Genomic DNA, 20711 nt, shown 5'->3' on the forward strand with positions numbered 1-20711 from the left:
TTCTGTACAACGAGGACAAGCAGGGCTCTGTGCACTGAGGACAAGCAGGGCTCTGTGTACTGAGGACAAGCAGGGCTCTGTACACTGAGAGCAAGCAGGGCTCTCTGCACTGAGGACAAGCAGGGCTTTCTGCACTGAGGACAAGCAGGGCTCTGTAGACTGAGGACAAGCAAGGCTCTATACACTGAGGACAAGCAGGGCTTTCTGCACTGAGGACAAGCATGGCTCTGTACACTGAGGACAAGCAGGGCTCTGTACACTGAGGACAAGCAGGGCTTTCTGCACTGAGGACAAGCAGGGCTCTGTACACTGAGGACAAGCAGGGCTCAGTCTGTGCACTGAGGACAAGCAGGGTTCTGTACACTGAGGACAAGCAGGGCTCTGTACACTGAGGACAAGCAGGGCTCTGTACACTGAGGACAAGCAGGGCTCTGTGCACTGAGGACAAGCAGGGCTCTGTGCACTGAGGACAAGCAGGGCGATGTGCAGTGAGCACAAGAAGGGCCCTGTACACTGAAGACAAGCAGGGCTCTGTACAATGAGGACAAGCAGGGCTCTGTACACTGAGGACAAGAAGGGCTCTGTACACTGAGGACAGGCAAGGTTCTGTACACTGAGGACAGGCAGGGCTCTGTACACTGAGGACAAGCAGGGCTCTGTACACTGAGGACAAGCAGGGCTCTGTACACTGAGGACAAGCAGGGCTCTGTACACTGAGGACAAGCAGGGCTCTGTGTACTGAGGACAAGCAGGGCTCTGTACACTGAGGACAAGCAGGGCTCTGTACGCTGAGGACAAGCAGGGCTCTGTACACTGAGGACAAGCAGGGCTCTGTACACTGAGGACAAGCAGGGCTCTGTGCACTGAGGACAAGCAGGGCTCTGTACACTGAGGACAAGCTGGGCACTGTACACTGAGGACAAGCAGGGCACTGTACACTGAGGACAAGCAGGGCTCTGTGTACTGAGGACAAGCAGGGCTCTGTACACTGAGGACAAGCAGGGCTCTGTACACTGAGGACAAGCAGGGCTCTGTACACTGAGAACAAGCAGGGCATATATTAATTATACAGAAGGATCGCAATGGACCTGGGGCGATCTGTCAATTAGTACAGGTACTACTACTCCCATCATGGAACAGTGTGTTCCATGCTGGAAGTAGTAATACTACCTAAAAAATGTAAAAAAAATATATGAAAAGTGAAAACACACACTACATTTTTAATATCGTCGGCTACAGTTTTAGTGCCCTGCCCGCACACATAAATTGATCCCTGTTTTAAAAATGTATAAAAATTTTGTTATAAAATAGATAAATTTCGTTAGATACTATTTTTTTCATCACTAGGCCATAGGTTCAACATGCTGTGACTGTGCAAAACCGCCAAGGGGCTGAAAAACACCAAAATAGAGTGAAAAAAAACCAAAAGGATAAAAAACACCAAACTGAAATACGCTAAATGGAAAAAGAATTTTGCGATTTCTCATTGATTTACAGCTAACATCTGACCACAGCGTTTTTTTCAATGGAAAAACGCCATGGGGGCCATTTGCCATTTTTTGGGGGGGAAAACGCACACACAAAAAACAAGTAGAAACTTAGCCTAAGGAGGAAGAACATATTATAGCCTCAATTCCCAGCCCCACTGTCTGACCCAAACTGACAGCATCACAGGGATTTACCCTACTCAGAAAACCTAATGATATTTATAAGTATTGTTTGTGTTTGTGTGAAGTGGATCCACCTTGGGGCCCACCTGCCCAATCCATATTCATATGCATTTTTAGACTCAATAGATAGGAGGGTTCCCCTGCTCTGTACCCCCTGCATAAACCAAAGCATTGTAATAAAGATTCTCCTGCTCAGGAGGACATATACTACCACAGCATAGGTCGATGCATGAAGGGGATGTCCATGTGCCTACATGGTGAAAAAGGGAAGAAAACCATGGAAATAAAAGAAGTACACCTAGAGGGCTTGTGTCAGTGTCAGTCTTGTTTATATGATGGGTCTAGTATTGCAGCTCAGCTCCATTTAAGTATATGGTGTTGAGCTGCAATACCAGACAGAGCCTATGGACAGGGGTGGTGCTGTGTAGAAAAAAAAAAAGCAGACTATATCTCCTAATCACACTGTTGTGCCCTGTGTAGTATGTGTAGTGTTGTGCACTCTGTGTATTATCTGTAGCGCACTCTGTGTAGTATCTGTAGTATACTCTGTGTAGTATCTGTAGTGTACTCTAGTATCTGTAGTATACTCTGTGTAGTATCTGTAGTGTACTCTAATATCTGTAGTATACTCTGTGTAGTATCTGTAGTGTACTCTAATATCTGTAGTATACTCTGTGTAGTATCTGTAGTGTACTCTAGTATCTGTAGTGTACTGTAGTATCTGTAGTATTCTCTGTGTAGTATCTGTAGTATACTCTGTGTAGTATCTGTAGTGTACTCTAGTATCTGTAGTATACTCTGTGTAGTATCTGTAGTGTACTCTAGTATCTGTAGTATACTCTGTGTAGTATCTGTAGTTTACTCTGTGTAGTATCTGTAGTATACTCTGTGTAGAATCTGTAGTGTACTGTAGTATCTGTAGTATACTCTGTGTAGTATCTATAGTTTACTCTCTGTAGAATCTGTAGTATACTGTAGTATCTGTAGTATACTCTGTGTAGTATCTGTAGTGTACTGTAGTATCTGTAGTATACTCTGTGTAGTAGTATCTGTAGTGTACTGTAGTATCTATAGTATACTCTGTGTAGTAGTATCTGTAGTGTACTCTGTGCAGTATCTGTAGTGTACTGCAGTATTTGTAGTACGGTATACTCTTTGTAGTAGTATCTGTAGTATACTCTGTACAGTATCTGTAGTGTACTGTAGTATCTGAAGTATACTCTGTGTAGTATCTGTAGTGTACTCTGTGTAGTATCTGTAGTGTACTCTGTGTAGTATCTGTAGTGTACTCTGTGTAGTATCTGTAGTGTACTGTAGTATCTGTAGTGTACTCTGTGTAGTATCTGTAGTGTACTCTGTGCAGTATGTGTAGTGTTGTGTTGTGTCCCGACACAGGATTGCATCCGTTGCCTTGTGGTGAGGTCCCCAAAGTCAGAGTCCCTAGGTGTAGGTGGGGTCCTCATCCTTAGTTAGCCCCTTGTCACCACTTTTGTAATTAAAATTATTTAAATTTAATGTGTATATATTTGTATAGCAAGTGTACTTACCTAGTTAGTGTTGTAGGACCTGCGGGTCACGTGATGCGTTCCAAAGACTCTATGGTTTCTGTGTCTAGGACCTTTGGAGAAAGTGAGGTGTTCACCCATCCGGCTATGTAACGGTGAGTGACAGCTGACCATGGACCAATCCAAAAAGGCCCCGCCCCTGCCCATATAAGGGCGCGGCGGCCATGTTTCGCTCTCTTGCTCCTGGGCTGTTGACAGGGAAGGATCTGCGCTGCTGTCATCAGTGAGTTTAGGCCCGAGCCTTGCGGCGACGGCTGATCGTTACTAAACTGTGAGTGTAATCAATCCGTACGCACTCTGCAAGATCACCGGACCATATCTAACCCCTAAATCCGGACGGATCTTCACAAATTACCCTAAATTCCGAGACTTATATAAAAAGTCAAGGTCCGTGACAACTGTCAGTCACTGAGGTGTATGGAGACTGTATTAATGAGACTGTTACTGTTCATTGGATGTACCGCAAGTCTTTAAGTAAAGTTTATCCAAGTTCAAATACCTTGTGGACCTTCAGTCATTATATGCATGCACCTATCATTACAGGGAAGGGGAAGGCGATAGGCCGGAGAATTACCTCAGCATACTAGCCCTCAGCCTGGCGTCACGAGTGATAGGGTTAACCTTAACCCCTGATATACTGAAGCAACACCATGACTACACTACCCCTACCCCAGAGGCCTACCACAAAGCCTTTTTGGCGTCGCACGAACAGGATTCGGGTGTGTGCCTGCTACAGTTGCCACTGGCGAAAGTGTACTCCCCTCCCAAGCAACGAACTTTATTCATGTGCTGTAAACCGTGTTGTTGTGTACTGGAGCGATGTCCGTGGTGCACCATGCAAGGGGGCCACAAGAAAAGTAAGGGGGGAGGCGAAAATGTATCTGCAACTAAGATGTGTAAACTGCACAATGAGTTCATGCTGCGATCCTCTGGTCCGGTCAGCACAGGCGGAGCTGAACTGCTGCCGGAAAAGTGCGCGAAGAAGGCCCGCACTGCGCTACGCCCCGCCCCTGGGCGTGGCTGTCAAGTTGCTGTGTCACACCCGAAAGGGAACTTGGAGATACAGGAGTCGTCTCTGGAGGGACCGGGAGTCGGGGCTGCGCCAATGACGTCCTCTCTGCCGGTCGCCATTTTGGGGAAGCCCACTATAAAAGACACCACGCAGAGCAGCCTCTTCAGTCTGCACAAAGAGTCGGGAGTACAGACATGGCGGAGAGCAGCGTTCCACGTGGTGAAGATGGCAAAATGGCGCTGGAACAACGAAAAGTCGTGGCAGCTGCAGCCCGACTTTTTCAAGAACTTGCTGACCGTCTGCAGAGGTTGTCATTAGACGAAGAGAGGGCCTGCAAACTTCCCCCACTGCCTGATGATGACGTATCTGTAGTGTACTGTAGTATTTGTAGTACGGTATACTCTTTGTAGTAGTATCTGTAGTATACTCTGTACAGTATCTGTAGTGTACTGTAGTATCTGAAGTATACTCTGTGTAGTATCTGTAGTGTACTCTGTGTAGTATCTGTAGTGTACTCTGTGTAGTATCTGTAGTGTACTGTAGTATCTGTAGTGTACTCTGTGTAGTATCTGTAGTGTACTCTGTGCAGTATGGCTGTCAAGTTGGGCGTGGCTGTCAAGCTGCTGTGTCACACCCGAAAGGGAACTTGGAGATACAGGAGTCGTCTCTGGAGGGACCGGGAGTCGGGGCTGCGCCAATGACGTCCTTCCTGCCGGCCGCCATTTTGGGGAAGCCCACTATAAAAGACACCACGCAGAGCAGCCTCTTCAGTCTGCACAAAGAGTCGGGAGTACAGACAAGGCGGAGAGCAGCGTTCCACGTGGTGAAGATGGCAAAATGGCGCTGGAACAACCAAAAGTCGTGGCAGCTGCAGCCCGACTTTTTCAAGAACTTGCTGACCGTCTGCAGCAGTTGTCATTAGACGAAGAGAGGGCCTGCAAACTTCCCCCACTGCCTGATGATGACGTATCTGTAGTGTACTGTAGTATTTGTGGCAGCTGCAGCCCGACTTTTTCAAGAACTTGCTGACCGTCTGCAGCGGTTGTCATTAGACGAAGAGAGGGCCTGCAAACTTCCCCCACTGCCTGATGATGACGACGATTGGCTAGAGACACCTCCAGCGGAGAGCGCAGGGACACCTGGAGGTGCATCGCCGGTGAGATTGACCCCTCACCACAGGACTTGGGGCTCGTGGGCCGAGATCCCATCGGAGGAGTCTACAGTGAGTACCCCGCCAGAGGCAGCCTATTCTTCCTCCTCCAGCCCTCAAGCTAAAGTTCCTCTATCTGATTTGCCAAGTGCTCGACCATGCTCACCAAAATTGCCGCAGTGGGTGTTCGGAGATGAGCCGGAGCTGATCGAGTACATGCACAGAGTACTTCAACCATTACCTGGGAAGCCATTCCCACCAATCCCAACTGCAGAAAAAGAAAGGGCCCGTCAAGAAGCCGAGCTGGCCGAATTGATGGAAAAGCTAAGGGCCCGACACAAAGAACTCTACGCCCCCAAGCATATGCATTTTCCCCATGAACAGAAAGTACGGTGGCAAGAAAACAAGAAGGGCCCTGAGAAATGGAGGCATTGTACATTCGATTCGTAAATGGGATCACCCCCGTGAAGGGGAGGAGCCATTGGAAAGAAGAAGAGCAACTGTGGCCAAGTTTGACAAGGTCAGAGGTTATGGGACACTTCTTGACTGCCACACTGGGCAGACCATCCTCGTAAACCGGCGAGCAGTGCAAAGGCCTTATCTCCATAAGAAGTTCTACACCTTGGAGGTGGGTGAGATTGTAGAGTACACCCCCGTCCAGAGCCTTTGTGGAGAATGGGCTGCAGCGATCACCAGACCAACAGCCCCAACACAGCTCCCCTTCAAATATTTTCCGTCAACTGATTGGGAGTCTGATCCCTTCAACTTGAGGCCGAAATGGTCTGCTCCTAAAGCCTCCACCAGCGTACCCAAGGAGGAGGAGCCTCAACAGCCAAGATCATCTTCTGTGTAAAGAAAAGAGTCAAGTTCTTCATCTTCTGTGTACTGCCGAGAGTCAAGTTCTGTAGAAAGTAGACCAAAGTTGTGGCCACCCAAGTCAGTACCTAGACCCTCTCGGAGCAGTGAGAGTTTGTCTGACCCTGGGGTACCAACATATGTACCTGGGCCCTCTCGGAGCTATGAGAGTTCGCCTGTTCCTGAGGTACAAACGGAAGGGTCATGGGTCCATCCTAGTTTGGAGATGGTACTCAAACCCTATTGCCCCACTTTGATCCCGGCTAGAAAGCCTGTGTCCTCTTCTAATGCTGCCATCCACCACTCCATCCTCGCCAATGTGGTGTGGCAAAGCTATGACAATTCTACACCTGCCCCTGATGTTGGAAGGTATAGGGGAACCAGGAGAGGCACAACAAGAGTAAAGAAGAATATTATCTGAAGACACTTTAAAGTAATGTCAGATTGTTTCTTGTGTTATCCACTTTTATTTTGCAGCAACCAAGTTCAAGAATTGTGCCTAGCAGGACTGTGCTAAGATTGTTTCAGTTTAAAGTTCAGCAACGTAACCACTAAGCTTGTGCCTGACTATTAAGTCAAGAGACTCCTAGCCAGTAGGAGATTCATTAAGGACTGTACCCGGCTGAGTTGTGGTTAAGGCCGTGTTTACCTTTCCCTTTAATTGGACTCCTAGTGTAGGTGGACTGCTGATCCTCACACGCCACTTTGTATATTTCCCTTTAATTAGACTCCTAGTGCAGGTGGACTGCTGATCCTTACACATCCGTTTTATGTATATACCAGCAGCTTCATAAGATCTCTTATGCTAAATGTTGCACTTATCAGGTGAATGCGCCTGAACCCTGTTGGAGTGTTGATGATTGTGTAAATTGTATAATGGATATGTATATGGTTTTTGTACACAGGAAGGTGTCCTCGTGTCTGTGTACACATAAAAATAGGTAAGGGTTGTACATAGAAAGATAGTCTAATGTCTATGTACATAAAAAGTGAGTCAGAGCTGTACACGAAAAATGTCAGTGTGTTGTACGTGTACACTCAACACTAAAAACGTAAATAATTCTTGTACATACAAATGTATAAAAAGCTACAGGTGTTTAGTAGTTAATAAATAGTTGACACCTCGGCTCCTCCGAGGGTAGTATTATTGTTGTCGCCCATCGCTAGCACCTGTCTCAACAAAAATAATAGGGAAGATTACAATTAAAATAGTACTTGCACACATAGTACTCTAGATTACTCGCTTGAAAATACTACCTCAATCTATTTCAGTACATACACAAAAATAAAATATATCTCACTTAAGGAAACACTTTAGGGATTGTAGCTTATTGTAATTAAATTCCTGCCACTGTTAGGTACACTTCTTCTTCTCTTTCTTTGCGTGTGTGAGATGCTCTACCTGGCCAGTAGGTGCTCTTGCGAGCTAACAAATGAAACACGTAATTCTTAAAGTAACCTAGGTAGGTTATGTGCTCTAGGGGTAAGTAGCGTGTAGCCGATAGACCCTAGCAGCCAATCTTACTGTCACCTATGTGTACTAGCAGGAAACACATTGTTGGCAAATAAAATGTGTGAGATAATAAAATTCTTTAGTCAGCTTGAAACTAAAGGCATAAAGAGCTCTGCTAATGTTTAGTTAGCCTCATAAGGATGTGTAGAGAGGTAATAAAATGTCTTAGGAACTAGAAACTAAATGTTAAATAGCTGCCTAATTGTCTAAGCTTTAAAATGTATAGCAAGCTTAATAAAAATGTTTTGGAAGCTAGAAACTAAAGGTCTAGATAGCTTCATAATTATTTAGGTAGCTTCATAATTGCTTAGATAACTTCATAAGTGTCTTAGAAGCCTTCTTAAATGTCTAGTAGGATTACTAGTCTATAAAATGTTTAAAATGCCTAGAAAATGTCTGGTAGGTTTAAAAGTACCTAATGTGTATAAAAGTTTGTCAGGATATAGATTCTGTCTAGTTAGAGATCCTGCTTAAGTCTTTCCTAGTTCCTCTGCCTTAGGGGACAGGCGTCGGGGTCGACTTATTTTAAGTAAGGGGATTTGTGGTGTCCCGGCACCGGATTGCATCCGTTGCCTTGTGGTGAGGTCCCCAAAGTCAGAGTCCCTGGGTGTAGGTGGGTTCCTCATCCTTAGTTAGCCCCTTGTCACCCCTTTTGTAATTAAAATTATTTAAATGTAATGTGTATATATTTGTATAGTAAGTGTACTTACCTAGTTAGTGTCAGAGGACCTGTGGGTCCCGTGATGCGTTCCAAAGACTCTATGGTTTCTGTGTATAGGACCTTTGGAGGAAGTCAGGTGTTCACCCATCAGGCTATGTAACGGGGAGTGACAGCTGACCATGGACCAATCCAAAAAGGCACCGCCCCTGCCCATATAAGGGCGCGGCAGCCATGTTTCGCTCTCTTGTTCCTGGGCTATTGACAGGGAAGGATCTGTGCTACTGTCATCAGTGAGTTAGGCCCGAGCCTTGCGGCGACGGCTGATCTTTACTAAACTGTGAGTGTAATCAATCCCTACGCACTCTGCAAGATCACCGGACCATATCTAACCCCTAAATCCGGACAGATCTTCGCAAATTACCCTAAATTCTGAGACTTACATAAAAATTCAAGGTCCGCAACAACTGTCAGTCACTGAGGTGTATGGAGACTGTATTAATGAGACTGTTACTGTTCATTGGATGTACTGCAAGTCTTTAAGTAAAGTTTACCCAAGTTCAAGTTCAACTACCTTGTGGACCTTCAGTCATTATATGCATGCACCTATCATTACTGGGAAGGGCGGTGATAGGCTGGAGAATTACCTCAGCATACTAACCCTCAGCCTGGTGTCACGAGTGATAGGGTTAACCTTAACCCCTGATATACTGAAGCAACACCCTGACTACACTGCCCCTACCCCAGAGGCCTACCACATATGCACATTGTGTAGTATCTGTAGTGTACTCTGTGTAGTATCTGTAGTGTACTCTGTGTAGTATGTGTAGTGTTATGCACATTGTGTGGTATCTGTAGTGTACTCTCTGTCTGTAGTATGTGTAGTGTACTCTGTGTAGTATGTGTAGTGTTATGCACTCTGTATAGTATCTGTAGTGTACTCTGTGCAGTAGTGTTATGCACATTGTGTAGTATCTGTAGTGTACTCTGTGTAGTATCTGTAGTGTACTCTATGTAGTATGTGTAGTGTTGTCGACTCTGCAGTATCTGTAGTGTACTCTGTGTAGTGCAGTCTTGTTGTACTGTCTAGTGAGTGTGTAGTAGTTTTCATACTTAAAGGGGTACTCCAGTGAAAAACTTTTTTTTATTTTTTTAAATCAACTGGTGCCAGAAAGTTAGACAGATTTGTAAATTACTTCTATTAAAAAATAGTAATCCTTCCAGTACTTTTTAGGGGCTGTATACTATAGAAGAAATGCTTTTCTTTTTTGATTTATCTTCTGTCACAACCACAGTGCTCTCTGCTGATCTCTGCTGTCCATTTTTGGAACTGTCCAGAGCAGGAGAAAATCCCCATAGCAAACATATGCTGCTCTGGACAGCTCTTAAAATGGACAGCAGAGGTCAGCAGAGAGCACTGTGGTTGTGACAGAAGAGAAATTAAAAAAGATAAGCATTTCTTCTGTAATGTATAGCCCCTAAAAAGTACTGGAAGGATTAAGATTTTTTAATAGAAGTCATTTACAAATCTGTTTAACTTTCTGGCACCAGTTGATTTAAAAAAGGGAGTACCCCTTTAAGGGGGGAATTTATCAAAACCTGTCCAGAGGAAAAGTTGCTGAGTTGCCCATAGCAACCTATCAGATCGCTTCTTTAATTTTTAACAAGGGCCTCTGCAAAATGAAAGAAGTGATCTGATTGGTTAATATGGGCAACTGGGCAACTTTTCCTCTGGACATATTTTGATAAATCTCCCCCAAGGTCTTTCCCATGACTATACACCTTCGGCTAGAAGACATCACCCTTGCCCGTGGCTTCCAGAGAACCAGACATTGGGGGAGGTTTTGCAAAACTTGTGCAGAGTAAAAGTTGACCAGTTGCCCATGGCAACCAATCAGATCGCTTCTTTCATTTTTAAAAAGGCCCCTGAAAAAAAAAAAAAGAGAGAGATCTTATTGGTTGCAATGGGCAACTGGTTAAATGTCAGTATATTAATACAATACTAGCTTTATTTATAAGTGGAACCAAAACAACATTCAATTTAATTTTTATCTAAAATAAAACGCATCATCTTCTGTAATATTATAACAACAAAAAAAAACAGTTTGTAAACCTGTTGCTAGGTAAGCTGGATTACATCTAGTATCTAGTATCCAGCTCTACAGGCTCCTGAATGGCACATCTGCCCATGGTCTTATTTCCATGGTTACAGGCCTGACACTGAGGTGATGACATCACAATACAACAGCTGCAATGAAAGAAATGAACACTTGGCTTTTATTACACCAGAGCTTGGTAATCTTGATGTTATCCTGAGACACAATTTTGACCCGAGAAGATGGACCCGGCTAAGCAGCTGCTTCTGAACTCCAGTCTCACTCCTGTGTCTCACCCATTCTCCTATGTGAAGATGATGGCGCCGAATAACTACCAGATGATGCCATGTGTTCTCACAAGGAGCCTTTATGGGTGCCAGGTCTACCGGCTGCCTGGATTCTTCTTCTATGGAAGACACTTCATCAATGTTCATAGCAAGAAACGACTGGGCAATCGATCTGGTGCATAGTAATGCATTGCAGCTCTGCCACAACCAGAATTACAAAGACAAGATGAGAAAAAAAACGCTACTCTATTCTTCAGGGCCCCCAGGAGAAGATGGCCCCTACAGCTGCCACCATTGTTAACCATCCCTTCCATGTCATCCCGCTGCTGACCATGATCCAGATCACCAGGGATGACATATCACACAACGGTGTGTTCAGGTCGGTGTTAAAGGGATTCTGGGTTTCATTCCCTATGGATGACCAACATGGCAGTTTATCTTATCCACAAATGGCCTTAAAAGCCTCCAATGGGTTCCTGGCCCCTATATTGACTTGCCCATGTGTTGTTGACCTTGGGCTAACCTCCGCAAACTCCTCCCGGCTGCTGGAGAAAGCTCCACACATATTCACCAAGTACCGGGGGAGTAGACTGTTCTTCCGGCGGGTGACTGCTGGAAGAAACCACATTTCTGCATAGAGGAGGTGGACAGCACCAGGGTCCCGGCCCTCACCTGTCCCTCCTCAGGAAAATACTTGTTCTGTCCAAACACAACTCACTACCAGCCTCAGACGTAAAGAAAGTTTAAGGAGCACAGACTCAGTAACTTCACCTGAAGGTTGGAGCAGAAGATCCTACAGAGAGTTGGCTCTACTAAAACTCCAAGTACAGGAAATTTTGGAGACAAGAGAGGACAGAACTGAAAGTACCTATAGAGAACATGATGATAGTGAGGTCAAATCTGTCATTTCTATGGCACATGATCTCCTTACATTAAGACGCCTTTGAGACAATAATGGGTTCCTGGCCCATATATTGACTTGCCCATGTGTTGTAGACCTTGGGCTATCCTCCGCAAACTCCTCCTGGCTGCTGGAAAAAGCACCACACAAATTCACCATATATCGGGGAGTAGACTGATCTTCTGACAGGTGACTGATGGAAGAAACTACATATCTGCATAGAGGAGGTGGACAGCACCAGGGTCCCGGCCCTCACCTGTCCCTCCTCAGGAAAATACTGGTTCTGTCCAAACACAACTCGCTACCAGCCTCAGACTAAGAAAGTTCAAGGAGCAAAGATTCAGTAACTTCACCTGAAGGTTGGAGCAGAAGATCCTACAAAGAGTTGGCTCTACTAAAACTCCAAGTACTGGAAATTTTGGAGACAAGAGAGGACAGAACTGAAAGCACCTATAGAGAACATGATGATAGTGAGGTCAAATCTGTCATTTCTATGGCACATGATCTCCTAATATCAAGACGTCTTTGAGACAATACAAGCACAACGTGCACCAGAATGGACACAGAGCAAATGCCCTGAAGACAAGACAAGCCTGACTGCTGAAAGAAGATGGTAGAACCTCAAAGAGGAAGAAGACACATCACAGATGAGTTTCCAGAAGGAATAATACCCAGTGATGGCGGCTGCCACCAAATACTAACTGGGCAAGGATCAGACCTCAGGATACAGTCACCACAACTCCACATAAAAAGTGGAAGAGATGATTGAAGTCCCAGGTTCTACAGAATTGATGCTTCATATTGCTGAAGAATTCACAGTCTCCGAAGTTTATGCTGCAAGGATAAAGAATAACACCAGAAAGAACCTTTAGCTGAACCTAATATCCAGAACTTGCAATAAAGAAAAACTTCATGTTTACTGACTACAAGTAGCTGTGTCTTCTGTATATAGAGTCCAGTACACACATTGGGGGAGATTTATCAAAACCTGTGCACAGGAAATGTTGGCCAAATGCCCATAGAAACCAATCAGATCGCTTCTGTCATTTATAGAAAAATTATAGAAACAATTTGATTGGCAACTGCACCCCTTTTTCTCTCCACAGGTTTACCATCACATACAATTACACCATATAGATTTGGAAGGAGATACCATAACAAGACACAAGATAGTATTATATAGGGTGTATTTATTGGTGCATTTAACATTTATTTTCATAATAACCCTGATGCTGCACAGGGGCTTGACCATCACTAGGAATTGTTTTGCTATGTTCCCCATTTATTCGATCCACCACCTCCTTCAGCTCCATCTGCATCTTCAAGGTGCACTTGAGAGCTGTCAGCTTTCTGCTCCACCATCCACTCACAGAAGCTTCAGGTACTTCAAGTCTGTAGACGATGAGTCTCACAGACTGCAGACCTAAAGATATACTATATATACTATATCAGATATACTATATCAGCGTGGAAACAGGGATACCGGAGTACTCGTTTTGTGTTTTTTATTTTAAAATTTGGCACAATACATGAGGGAAAACTATGGTGGGCATTATTACTAAGTAAGGTCAAAAAAATGGGGCATTATTACTATGAGGAAGCAATAGGGGACACCATAACCTAGAGGGCATCATTACTTAGTGTGGGTTACTAAAGAACATTATTTCTGAGTAGGGGGCCCTATTTGCCATTACTATGTAAAGGCTCTGAGGGGCACCATTACTGAGCATGGTGCACTAAAAAGCATTATTTCTGAATAAGGCAAAATGGGGCAGGCATTGTTACTAAGCAGGGGCATTAAAGGCACTTTTGCTAAATGGGATTCACTAAAAGGCATTCTTACTGAGAAGGGGGGCTACTATTAAGTGGGCAGGGGCACTAAGTTTGCACCCATACCAGGATACTGGAGAAGAGTGCACTTTTAAGGAGTGTGGTCCCACTATTCCTGTGATTCAAATGAAGGGTGCACCATTACTCTAGATGAATACTCATACTGTGTATGATACAAAGTGGGCATACTACATTACCTACCTACCTAGTGTGGGCATTACCTACCTATCTTTTTTTTGAGTGGGGAGGCATTAGCTACATACTTTTCTGCAGGCGGCTAGGGGGCTTCTTCCTGGTTCCTCCCATAAGGTAGAAGCCCCTTGCGGGAAGTAAGGCAGCTAATCCCCCCACAAAAAATGGATATTCGTGCTATATGAATATTTTGTTGTCCCATTCAATTGAACAGGGCAGTGTTGCTTTACTGCTACAGCAATGGAAGGTTTCAGGTTTCACTGACACAGTTGTCTAATATTGATTGGCTATCCTGATGAGGTCATCAACTCTATAAGGTGGATTCCCAACCAAATGAGGGCTTCTGCCTCATAGGGGGGATTCCCCTTTCTACTGGGGGCTTCTACCTAATAGAGGGATTTCCTACCTACCTACTAATGTGCTTTTATCTAATGGTAGTGGACTACCTAAACACAACAACCCAATACCCCTATCATTCACCACAACACACTTACCTACTCCCTCATACTATGCAGGAAACTAAGGGAGGTATTATTTGGGGCACTACAAATGGTGAGGAATGTGCTGGAAAAGTGCGGAACCTATGATGTTTTTTTCTGTCGTGCAGATACTATGGAGACGAGTCATGGTTGGAAAAAAAAACTTCATGGCGGTCTGAGCAAGAAAAGAGAACAACTCCAGGAAGACGTCCCTGTGAGTCACTGAATGTAAGTGCACTGTAATCACTTATACTTCCAGCAGAGCCTGTGTAGAGCTGGGATCACCACTATATGGACTCTGTATGTTTTATATTGGTCTGTGTATAGTGTTTTTTTTTTTCCAGTTTCCGGTATGTTAGTATTATCCAGTCACTGTGGTGGTGGTGATGGTAGTGGTCATGGTGTGGCGATATTATTCTCCCTTGTAGTAATATGATGGTTTCATGAACGGAGATAATATCCATCCTTCTTCATTTACATAAAGGGCTCTTGTTTTTCTTGTCCGTTGTTTTAAAATATATTTTTTTATAGATGATGGGAAATATAGCTAGGGGGTGCATGGAAAAGAAAGTTTAGTTAGTGTAGGGTTCCACTCAAAAGAGTCTACCTTGTTGTGGTGGTAGGCTTCCACCTTGGCCAAAAAATTATTGCTTACTGAAAGCACCAATGAGGAGCAGACCCGGGGGGTAGACTTGGGGCCCAGGCATGAGCTATGTAAGGGGCCCCAACATTTTTGATGGCAGTATTTATCACAAACAGTCTCTTTAAGGTAGTACCCAACCTTATATCATTGATGACCAACCCTCAGGATAAAATATAAATATTAGGTAAGTGGGGGTGTAACTCCTGGACCTGTGCCAATAAGCCAAGAGAAGTGGTCATGGCTCTCAAGTGAGCGCTCAGCGCCTGCAATGTTTACTAGTACCCATACTTGCATCGCCATTGGTATTAGCAGTGAAGGTACTGCTGGTTATGATAGGTAGCATGGTGGCTCACTGGTTAGTACCCCCACCTTGCCACACTGGGGTCCTAAATTAAAATCCCACCGAGGACAACTTCTGTAAAGAGTTAAAGGGGTACTCCAGTAGAATTTTTTTTTTTATCAAATCAGCTGGCTCCAAAAAGTTATACAGATTTCTGAATTACTTCTGTTAAAAAAAATAAATCTTAATTCTTCCAGTATTTATCAGCTGCTGGTTGCTCCAGAGGAAGTTGTGTAGTTATTTTCTGTCCGACCACAGTGCTCTCTGCTGCTACCAACTTTTCAAAGTAGGAACAAATCCCGATAGCAAACCACTACTGCTTCCAACAGTTCCTGATATGGACAGAGGTGTCAGCAGAGAGCACTGTGGTCAGACTGAAAAGAGCAAATATACAGTATACAGCAGATTATAAGTATTGGAAGGGTTAAGATTTTTTTTATAAAAGTCATTTACAAATCTGTTTAACTTTCTGGTGCCAGATGATGTGAAAAAAATAGTTTTCCACTGGAGTACCCCTTTAATATGTTCTAACCATGTTTGTGTGGGTTTCATGTCACACTCTAAAACATACTGATAGGTGAGTTAGATTGTGAACCTCACTGGGGACAGGGCCCAATCTGAGTGAGGAGAAGCTTTGTACATTGCTGCTATATATGTTGTTGTTATATGAATAAAGCAACTATTATGTTGTCCCATTCAAGTAAACAAGGTAGTGTTGCAGTACTCTGCATTGCTGCAGCAAATAGTACAGCCCTGCATGTATGAGCACTGGAAGGTTGCAGCAATTACACGGTTGTCTACTATTGATGGGCTATCCTGGCGAGGGCATCAATTCTATAACCTAGGATAACCTATTTAACCCCTTAAGGACCGGGGGTTTTTCCGTTTTTGCATTTTCGTTTTTTGCTCCTTGCCTTTAAAAAATCATAACTCTTTCAAATTTACACCTAAAAATCCATATGATGGCTTATTTTTTGCGCCACCAATTCTACTTTGTAATGACGTCATTCATTTTGCCCAAAAATCTATGGTGAAGCGGGAAAAAAATCATTGTGCGACAAAATTGAAAAAAAAACGCTGTTTTGTAACTTTTGGGGGCTTCCGTTTCTACGTAGTACATTTTTCGGTAAAAATGACACCTGATATGTTTTTTGTAGGTCCATACGATTAAAATGATACCCTACTTATATAGGTTTGATTTTTTCGGACTTCTGGAAAAAATCATAACTACATGCAGGAAAATTAATACGTTTAAAATTGTCATCTTCTGACCCCTATAACTTTTTTATTTTTCCGTGTATGGGGCGGTATGAGGGCTAATTTTTTGCGCCGTGATCTGAAGTTTTTAACGGTACCATTTTTGCATTGATAGGACTTATTGATCACTTTTTATTCATTTTTAAATGATATAAAAAGTGACCAAAAATGCACTATTTTGGACTTTGGAATTTTTTTGCGCGCACGCCATTGACCGAGCGGTTTAATTAATGATATATTTTTATAAATCGGACATTTCCGCACGCGGTGATACCACATATGTTTATTTTTATTTTTATTTACACTGTGTTTTTTTTTTTATTGGAAAAGGGGGTGATTCAAACTTTTAATAGGGGAGGAGTTAAATGATCTTTATTCACTTTTTTTTTCACTTTTTTTTTGCAGTGTTATAGCTCCCATAGGGACCTATAACACTGCACACACTGATCTCTTATACTGATCATTGTTATCCCATAGGGACCTATAACACTGCACACACTGATCTTCTATGTTGATCACTGGTTTCTCATAAGAAACCAGTGATCAACGATTCTGCCGCATGACTGCTCATGTCTGGATCTCAGGCACTGAGCAGTCATTCGGCGATCGGACAGCGAGGAGGCAGGAAGGGGCCCTCCCGCTGTCCTGTCAGCTGTTCGGGATGCCGCGATTAGCCGCGGCTATCCCGAACAGCTCGACTGAGCTAGTCGGGAACTTTCACTTTCACTTTTAGCCGCGATCGGCGCTGCGCGCTATTAGAGGCGGGTCCCGGCTTCACTATGACGCCGGGCCCGCCGTGATATGACGCGGGGTTACTGTGTAACCCCGCGTTATATCAGGAGAGCAGGACCAAGGGCGTACCTGTACGCCCTTGGTCCTTAAGGGGTTAAAGGGATACTCCGGTGAAAAAAAAAAAATTTTTAAATCAACTGGTGCCAGAACGTTAAACAGACTTGAAAATTACTTTTATTGAAAAATCTTAATCCTTCCACTACTTATCAGCTGCTGAATGCTCCAGAGGAAGTTTTTTTTCTTTTTGACTTTCTTTTGTCTTTTTTTTTTTAAATGAAATGGTGCCAGAAAGTTAAACAGATTTGTAAACTACTTCTATTAAAAAAATCTTAATACTTTCAGTACTTCTTAGTAGCTGTATGCTACAGAGTAAATTCTTTACTTTTTGAATTTCTTTTTAGTGCTCTCTGCTGACACCTCTGTCCATGTCAGGAACTGTCCAGAGCAGGATAGGTTTGCTATGGGGATTTGCTCCTACTCTGGACAGTTCCTAAAATGAACAGAGGATGTCAGCAGAGAGCACTGTGGTCAGACGGAAAAAAAAATTCAAGAAGAAAAGAACTTCCTCTTGAGCATTCAGCAGCTGAAAAGTACTGGAAGGATTAAGATTTTTAAACTGAAGTAATTTACAAATCTGTTTAAAGTTCTGACACCAGTTGATTGAAAAAAAAATGTTTTTCACCGGAGTACCCCTTTAAGCTACTCAGTGACATTTACTGAGCATAACTCTAACCAGAAGTATCCTTGTCATCATGATGCAATGCTACCACAGGGATGAGATGACTCTCCAATGACTCCCACATAGTCTTGTTAACATGGCTATTACGGTATGTCCTATATGTTATTCCTGATCTACTTCCATCCTCGGTTTTATAGCGTATATATATATAAATTTGCTACAAAACAGGGGGTTCTGCTCATAAAACATCTGTTCTCTGACTAACGTATAAATGATCTATTTTTGGTGAAACCAGGAAACCATGTTTATAGCAACCAGTGGTTTTAAACATCAGAGTTTTATAAGTGTTCATACATCCTGGAAGCAACATCTACTTCCAGAACACCGAGTCCATGATGGTTGGGAATGGCCAGAGGCAGCAGTCTTCAACCTGCGGACCTCCAGATGTTGCAAAACTACAATTCCCAGCATGCCCGGACAGCCAACGGCTGTCCGGGCATGCTGGGAGTTGTAGTTTTGCAACATCTGGAGGGCCACAGTTTGAAGAACACTGATCTAGGCCAGTGGTCTCCAACCTGCAGACCTCCAGATGTTGCAAACTACAATTCCCAGCCGTTGGCTGTCCGGGCATGCTGGGAGTTGTAGTTTTGCAACATCTGGAGGTCCACAGGTTGAAGACTGCTGGCCTAGGGGCTAGTAAATAAATTCTAGAAAGATTCCCAGCTGGGCCTGGGCTGCACATGTCCATTACTGGCTCTGTTCTTTCTTATTTATCATGAAGCGTCTAATGGACCAATGGTCTCCTACCTGTGGAGCTGCCAGACTCCACAAATAACGAATGCTTTCACTTCTGTTACCATGTGTGCCATGTACCACTTACATTCCAGGCCTTCTTCTCCATATTGTACATTGCTGCTTTCACAATTATGTTAGTTGCCTATGGAAACAGACAACGAACCACAACTCTGCTGTCAGATCTGTCATTAAAGGGGCACTCCATTAGAGAAAAAAAAATATCCAATCAACTGGTGCCAAAAAGTTGAACAGATTTGTAAATGACTTCTTTTTAAAAATCTTAACCCTTCCTGTACTTATCAGCCGCTGTATACTACAGAGGAAGTTCTTTTCTTTTTTTAATTTCCTTTCAGACAGAAAGGTGCTCTCTGCTGACACCTCTGTCCATTTTAGGAACTGTCCAGAGCAGGAGCAAATCACCATAGCTAGCCCATCCTGCTCCGGACAGTTCCTAAAATGGACAGAGGTGTCAGCAGAGAGCACTGTGGTCAGACTGGGAAAAAAAATTCTAAATGAAAAGAATTTCCTCTGGAGCATTCAGCAGCTGATAAGTGCTGGAAGGATTAAGATTTTTAAATAGAAGTCATTTACAAATCTTTTTAACTTTCTGGCACCAGTTGATTAAAAAAGAAAATGTTTTCCACCGGAGTACCCCTTTAAGCTCGGCTCTGATTTTGGAAGGCCAAGTTTCCACCACATTGAGTTTTTTCGTGGCAAAAACACAGCAACCAGACGTTGGCAGAGAGTCAATTTGACTTTCCCTCATCTTGGTCGTTTTTTTTTTTTGTTTGTTTGTTTTTTTGCAGTTTTGGGATCAATTGCAGTTTTCCAAATTTGCAGCATGCTGAGACTATGGTGTTTTTTCTGTCAAAAAACTCATAATTTTTGCATCACTACTTACCTCCGCCAGCCGTACAGTATACACCCCTGCATAGTGCAGCGCTGTATACTGTCAATGCTACTACCGATACAGATCACTGCTTTACTGTATGTTCTTGCTGGGCAGGAGATATACAATGTATATCTGCTGCTCAGCCTGAGCTGTACCTGTGGCTGTATAGCTGGAGGCACAGCTCAGCCCTGCTAGAAACAGGGACTCCAGTCAGTATAGTGACAGGAGACTGGGCTCCTGTATACAATGCAGTGCTGTGCTATGCACCGCTGTATACCGTATGGCCGTATACACGCATTTCTGCAATGTGAACATGGCCTAATAGAATCTCTCCTTTTTTACCATAGTATATTTTCATACATACCTGAGCCTGTATGGCAGCCCACAGAGACCATGCACAATATCAAATGGGATTTTAATATAACTCAATGAAGGAAAATTACCATTTTAATACAACCCCATAGGATCACCTCAGGTACAGCGTAACATCAAGCTATGGGGAAATTTACCAAGCTGTCTTAGTTCACACTACGAACATCCCGCAATGAATTTCTACAAGGAAATTTAAAGAAAAACTGTAGTGGTATATAACGTATCCTTCGGATAGGGGATAAGTTATAGCTTGCGGGTGGTCTGACCGCTGGGGCCCCCCTGCGATCTCCTGTACGGGTCCCTGGCAGTGCGCAGGAAGGGGGCGTGTTCGTCTCCAGCATGATGTGGTGATCGACACGCCCCCACATATATCCCATAGAGATACATGGAGGGGGCGTGTTAGCTGCCACGTCATGCGGGGACGAAACGCTCCCTTCATGTGGACTGCCGGGGCCCCCTACAGGAGATCTATAGTGGTATATAACTCATCATCTATCCGAGGGATAGGGGATAAGTTATAGATCGCTGCGGAGGGGGGGGGGGGACCCCCCTGATCTATAACTTATCCCATATCCTTTGGATAGGGAATACGTTATATACCCCTACAGCTTACCTTTAAGGGTACGTTCCCACACGGCGTATTTGCTGCGTATTTGCTGCTGCGTATTTTATTTTCCCTGTTGAAGTCAATGGGTAGGAAAATACACAGCACCAAATACGCGGCAAAATACGC

At 43.8% G+C, this 20711-nt stretch overlaps 1 protein-coding gene across 3 annotated transcripts in view; it reads right to left on the bottom strand.

The window, feature by feature from the left end:
- The window catches only part of LOC130291676 (extracellular matrix protein 2-like), a 100993-nt gene that overhangs the window by 65997 nt on the left and 14285 nt on the right, over window positions 1-20711 (bottom strand). The window contains exon 1 of one of the 3 annotated variants that reach the window (XM_056540756.1): window positions 10206-10276. The exons of the other annotated variants lie outside the window; for them this stretch is intronic. The gene's annotated coding sequence lies outside the window, so the exon portion shown is untranslated. Of the gene's footprint in view, window positions 1-10205; window positions 10277-20711 lie in introns of those variants that run through there. 3 annotated transcript variants of the gene reach the window in all.

This window comes from Hyla sarda, chromosome 9, assembly GCF_029499605.1.
Source record: "Hyla sarda isolate aHylSar1 chromosome 9, aHylSar1.hap1, whole genome shotgun sequence".
Lineage (NCBI taxonomy): Eukaryota > Metazoa > Chordata > Amphibia > Anura > Hylidae > Hyla > Hyla sarda.